The sequence below is a fragment of the Pseudomyrmex gracilis genome, unplaced genomic scaffold (assembly GCF_002006095.1).
Source record: "Pseudomyrmex gracilis isolate BER0280 unplaced genomic scaffold, ASM200609v1 scaffold_135, whole genome shotgun sequence".
Classification (NCBI taxonomy): domain Eukaryota; kingdom Metazoa; phylum Arthropoda; class Insecta; order Hymenoptera; family Formicidae; genus Pseudomyrmex; species Pseudomyrmex gracilis.
In genome coordinates this window covers 399,243-405,791 of record NW_018020719.1, presented here as the reverse complement: position 1 = coordinate 405,791, position 6,549 = coordinate 399,243, and positions in this window count along the sequence as shown.

Here is a 6,549-nt window from a genome sequence, read left to right as displayed (position 1 = left end):
AAAAAAAAAAAAAAAAAAAAAAACATTTGATATGACGAGTCGACATCACTGCGGTTAAAACGCTAATGTGGTGCCAAGGGGCGAAATGAAAAATCATTCCGGTAAACGGACGGGAAAACGCGTTTCCTCGCTATCTCGCGCCATAAGTAACTCGGGAAAGAGGCGCGCGTCTCTCTCTCTATCTCTTTTTTCTCTCTCCTTCTTTCCCGTCCCAAGCAAGCGCGACTTCCATCATCTTTCTTTCGCGAGAAGCGAGAAAAGACAAAACGTCCGGCTGGTCGGGCCTTCTTGGCAACGACTCCGCCAACTTGGCGAAAATTGAATAGATAGTGGTGTGTGGCCTCGGCCATGCCAACTTTTCCAGTAGGAGCTGTCGGCGGAAGAAGAGGAGGAGACGAGAGCGAGAAAGAGAGAAATGAGAGTCCGTCCGGAAAAAGCGAGAATAATAAGAGGAAAGTGAGAAAGAGAAACGCTGCTCCGTGCTGCTTCCTTCCATTTAACGATAACGCTAAGATGACGATTGCGGGATTAGAGTGGGATAACTCTCGACTCGATTTTCGAAATTGTTCCTTCGCGCAGCGAGGAAAACGGTCGGCGAAACGTGCCGTTGGAACTCTTCCGCGAGAGAAAGAAAGAGAGAGAGAGAGAGAGAGAAAAGAAGAAGAGAGTGTAACCAGATCTTTATATACGTTACACACATTTATCTTTAACGTCACGCTGACTTTTCTTCGTGTATATATGTGATGTCCATAATTTTCGGATATTGTATCGCGTTAAATTAGTTCTTGAATTAAATCCTCTGGCACAAAGTTATTTCGAACAATTAACAAGCGAATTAATTATGATCAAGCATTTAATTATGATCTCAATAAAAGACAGGATTAGTTTATTTAATTTTTGTATTTAAATTTTCCTCTTTCGGGTCTTTCCAACATTGTAATCCAAAAAAGCAAGAAAATTTAAATAAAACGCGGAACGAGATTACATCGGGGTTTGTTAATTTGGTTGTGATATAATATTGCAATAAAATAGCTTTTTTAGACGAAAAATTTTGCGACTCTGATATTTAATTACAGTCATTTGTATAATCATTTCGTATAATCGTCATTTATTATTTCGTGAATTATTTTATATTTTCCGCGCGAAAGAGGCGCGCACGCACAATATACATTTCTCAATCGACTTCTCTCTCTCTGTATGACGTTTCAAAACAGAATTTCATTAATCACATCAACGAGAACAAAAATCATCAAAATTATTATGTAATTTACATCCATATGTAAATTTCCAAAAGAAAAAAAAATTTGTTAAAACTTCAAGAAAGTTTATCCGCACAAGAATCCCCCACAACGCGCGGATACACCAGTTTGATAAGAGTTAAACGGATATAAATCCCAAGAAGTTGACGAATGGTCCGGGGTTGGGATGTGAAAAGGTTCTTTCAAATGCGCCCGACAAGTCGTATAATCTGCGATTTATTTGACCCGGGCCGTCAAATACCGACCTCAGTGCGTTTATTCCCCGTAACTAGGAGAAGCCGGGCAAACGGATCTCATTTCAGCCATCGGGACCGCACTGTCACCCCCCCGTTCTGCCGAACAGAGAAACGTAGATGAGACGACGACGACGACGACGATGACGACCGTCGGTCGTCGTCGTCGTCGTCTCGCTTGAGGAGAGGCGGTTTGGTTTAACTCTCGGGAATCTGGGTACGAAACTATCCGACGAACTACTCGCAAGACAGTTTGCCCAGAACCGGATTTCTCAGTCCCGAAGGATGCCACCCTGCCTGCCACTTCTCTCCCCTACCCACACAACCCTCTCTCTGTCTCAACCCCCTTTTCCCTCGACCGTTTCGATTTGTGAAACTCCGCGTGTGCCTTCTCGAGCACACCGGCCGAATGACACGATGGCTCCATTATTGCGCGAGGAGCTTTGGGTATTACGTACGTGCGGCGGGAATATCAGATATCAAGCGCGTCATCGAAACTGTCAAAACGGAATGAGCGTGTGAAAAGACTTCTCGTCCGCGCGTTTGAGAAGTCGCCGGTTTTTTTTTTTTTTTTTTTTTTTTTTCCCTACAAAGTTGCTAATTAATTACATCTTCGCGTGATTGTCTCTAAAAGGCAAGTTTTGCGTAAAACAGAGGTTTTATTTTTTTCGAGCAAAAAGTTCTTTCTCTCTCTCTCGAGTACTTTATGTTAACAATTTTTGTAATACATCACGTTTAAACAATTTTGGTAAATTTGCGTACTAAGGACGACACCGATTTCAATGACCCTAATATATGTTGTCAGACATGTCCCCGAGTAACAATCAAAAAGCCGTAACTCGTTCTTCGTTAAAAAGTTACGAACGAAAAAAGCTTCTTTAATGAATCATCGTTTCTCGACTCACCGGGTAGATAGATTACACATAACATATGACATTTTTGATACGTATCAATATATGTCTTACGTACAAATGTTTAGTATGGAATAAATAAAAAATAACAACAAAAAAATTACGTTAAGCTCTTGGAAAGTACGTGCTTAGGGTGAGAGAGCGCATCCAGGGATACACAGGCTAAGTCCCTTTGAGCGCTCTTCTCACGTAAAAAAAAAACATAAGAAAACTTGGGGATGTGAAAAGTATCAATGGCCGAAAGTACTGCTGTCTAAAATATATATCGGTGTCGAAAAACAATCGGTTCAGTTATGAAAGTTTTTTCGTCTATAAACTTTTTAACAAAGAACGAAGAGCCTAATGGCTAAAAACCTTTTGATTGTTACTCAGGTCACTTTGACAATATATATATCATTGAAATCCATCAATACCACAATTTTCCACAAATGTGTAAAAATGATCGAGCCACAGATTCGTCAAAAAAAAAAAAAAAAAAAAAAAACGCGGAAAAGTATTGTCATCGATTCTCGTATTTTTTCGCGTCACCGTATGTGTGTCTACAATGTCGAATATCCGCCGGTGTAAAATCGCGAGCTCGGCACGCGGGCCGCAAAAATTTTTTGTTTAAACACCGGTTTCCCCGACCGGTTTGTTCTCCGTCAAAACATTGGAAGCGAAATTATGTGTCAGGATGTCTTTAAAGAGAGACGGGAGGAGAGAGACGACGCGCGGATTCTCCCGCGAGACGCGGACGGGGCGCGTCTCTCCTACGAACTACTTGCATCCGCGCGTTCGCGATCCCCTCTGAATGTTCGCTGAAGTTTCAGCCGCATCGAAAATTTTGGATTTAAGAGTTTACCTTGTCAGTTCGCGGACGAACCGCGCGTGCTTTGCCAGCAAACTTTATTCTCCTCGCGACACCGACTTATCCTCTCCGCATTCACTTGATAGATCAATTCAAAATACCTCTTGAATTTGATTTGCCATTCGAGAAAGAAAAGCATCGCGTTACCATTCTCGGAATCGCGACGAAAAACAATAATTTTTGAAAGAGAGAACTTGCAATATCACATTTATTTCTTGCACACGTCTTTTTGTACAATGTGCGATTGTGGTTTTTTATTATACCAGCACAAGCTTTGACGTGTTGCGTCGGTGAACACAGCCTGTCAACACGATTACAGCTAGTATATATGTATTACAAACCATATAATGTAATCCATATGAGAGATGTCAAATATAACGCATGAAAATCAAACTCGAAAAATAGTGACAGAAAAAAGTAAAAAAAAACAATACGTAACTACAGTCACGTGACTGAACTTTTGTGTTTTTAAAAACGCGACTAAAAAGTAAGATCATTGACCTCTCGTCAAAGTTCATTAACCTCTTCGAAGTTCACTGACCTCTCGTCAAAGTTTATTGACCTCTCGCCAAAGGTCATTGACCTCTTGTCAAAGGTCATTGACCTCTCGTCAAAGTTCATTGACCTCTCGTCAAAGTTCATTGACCTCTTCGAAGTTCATTGACCTCTCGTCAAAGGTTATTGACCTCTCGTCAAAGTTCATTGACCTCTCGTCAAAGGTCATTGACCTCTCGTCAAAGTTCATTGACCTCTCGTCAAAGGTCATTGACCTCTCGTCAAAGTTCATTGACCTCTNCATTGACCTCTCGTCAAAGGTCATTGACCTCTCGTCAAAGTTCATTGACCTCTCGTCAAAGGTCATTGACCTCTCGTCAAAGTTCATTGACCTCTTCGAAGTTCACTGACCTCTCGTCAAAGGTCATTGATCTTTCTCCTCACTTTTCAATCGCACGAATTTCGCGTATAAGAGACAGTACCGTGCGTTTTGATATGTACGACATAAATTGAGAAACACATCCTAGAAACGTTATTTGCACACTTTTTTTTCTGGTAGAAAATAAACATTTTTTATTATATAATTATTATTATTTTTTTCCACACATTACAGGTTCGCTTTATTTCCTGCACCGGCTGCACTTAGTTCACAGTTCATATTATTTTTATGCATAATAAAAGAAATAGAGTGAGAACTACTGTGAACTAGTGCAGTCATACAGGGAAACAAGACAAAACCTCTTGATTACGACGAGATTCGAGTTATGCTAACGAATGTTCTTTAATATCGGAGAGAATATTATACGCGGGGAAAAAATCGGATATATATAGTCAGCATAAATAGATAGTTAACGGGTCACATATCGCGCAAATAGTCTTTACTATTTAAGCTGTTTAATCGCGCATATACATACATATATATATATATATATATATATATCCGCGTACTTTGCGACAAAAAGAATTTCGCGCGGCGAAGCCGTTTTCCGCGCGCTTGTTACTCCATTACGGGCTTCCGGAAACCGTGGAGAATTAATCCATTAAAATCTCACCTCCCTTCGCGGGATTAACCGCCTTTTACCGTGCGCGGCGTCTTTTTCGAGATATACGCTTATCAAAAAACTTTCGCGACGATATTTTTGTCTGTCTTCCGGATGCTTCTGAGAAAAAGTTTGCAAGGCGGAATTAGCGGGAACTTTATAGCCTCGCTCGTAAAGCACCGACCGCGCGCGTGGAGCTTAAGCCGTGCACGCGCGCGCGCGCTGATCTCTCTTTCTGACCTTTTTATATTTTATTTTGTCTCTTTTTTTTTGGTTTGCCTCTCTTTTCTGTTATCCGCCAACGCCGTGCGCGATGTTCCTCTCTCCCGCCGATTTTTCCGCGCGCCCAACGGAAAACCTTTAGGCACTTAATTCACTTGTCGTCCTTCGTCCTGAGCCGTTTTATAAAGGCAAAATTCACCGTATGACATAAAATATTGACACAATAATGATAATACAATATTGATTTAACATCTTGATAACAGCTCTCGTTGACGCTGATGACAACGATTAAATTAATAAATAACACACCGCCCCACAATTACGAGATCGGAAATTTACATACATCTCGATACTATATATATACACGTTTCCCCGTTGTTTACTTTTCAAATATAGGTGTGGTATCAATTCGCATTCTCTTTTTTTTCTTTCGCGATCTTCACCTTGAATAAAAAAAGATCTGCGAAACTTGGTGAGAAAAAGAGAGAGAGAGAGAGAGAGAGAGAGAGAGATCGTCGTTGAAAATTACGATCGCGAACGAAATTCTGAATTTCGAGCGAAATCTCTGTAACGAGACGAATCTTATATATATATACGATCGCGTTCGAAATATTAACGTTGATTGACTCTCCTACACGAAATTCCCTTTTGCCTGCTCAATTTTGGATTTGGCCGCGATATCAGTGACATCACATCCACTCATATAAACAAACCCTCAAACCGTACCGACGATGATCGAAGGTTCGCGCTCGAAATAACCTCGATGTAACCTACTCCGCCGTGTAATAAGTCCTAGATTCCTATCGCACTCTCTCTCTCCCTCTCTTTCTCTCTCTCTCTCTCTCTCGGTTCTGAGTACTATTTTCTAATTCTGAATTTGTTCGCTCGATAGAAGGACCGGGATCGTCGAAAACATGTAACAAAAGAGAAAATCGTCGATTGTCCGTAAAGATTCGTTAAATAAAGGATCCACAAAAACATCACAGCAAATTTATCGATTTTGTTTTCAAGGCGTTGAAAAAATTGAGCAGAAAGTCTTTTAAATCAGAAAGAATTCAAATGGACTTTTCAAAAGTCAAGAAAGAGAGAAAGAGAAATATCAAATGTCAGTCGGGGGTGTTCGATTGATCGCGACTCGGTCACGATCAATTCGTCAATATCCGCTTCCTGTGAGTTCTTGAAGGGGTACAAAACGTCGTTCGCGCGCTGTAGAAACGATTACTCGGAGAAGAGGAGAGAGAGAGAGGCCCATAGCCCGCTCTCATGAATAGCCGAAGGCCAGTCGAGTGTATACAAAAGCTGCCCTCCGCGACACAGAGAGACGGTGGGCCGGTGTGTTCCCTCGTTGCATATTGCAAGGGAAGCCTCAAAATTACTTTCCGGGCTTTCGGTCGGTAGTTAATGCGCGTCGCGCTGGGGCTTTAAATATTCCAATTGGCGAAGTTCGCCGCGGCGGCGTCGCCGTCGTCGTCGTCGTCGTCGTCGTCGTCGTTGGTCGACCGACAATAGGTGCACGTAGGAAAACTAAATGAACCGCGAACG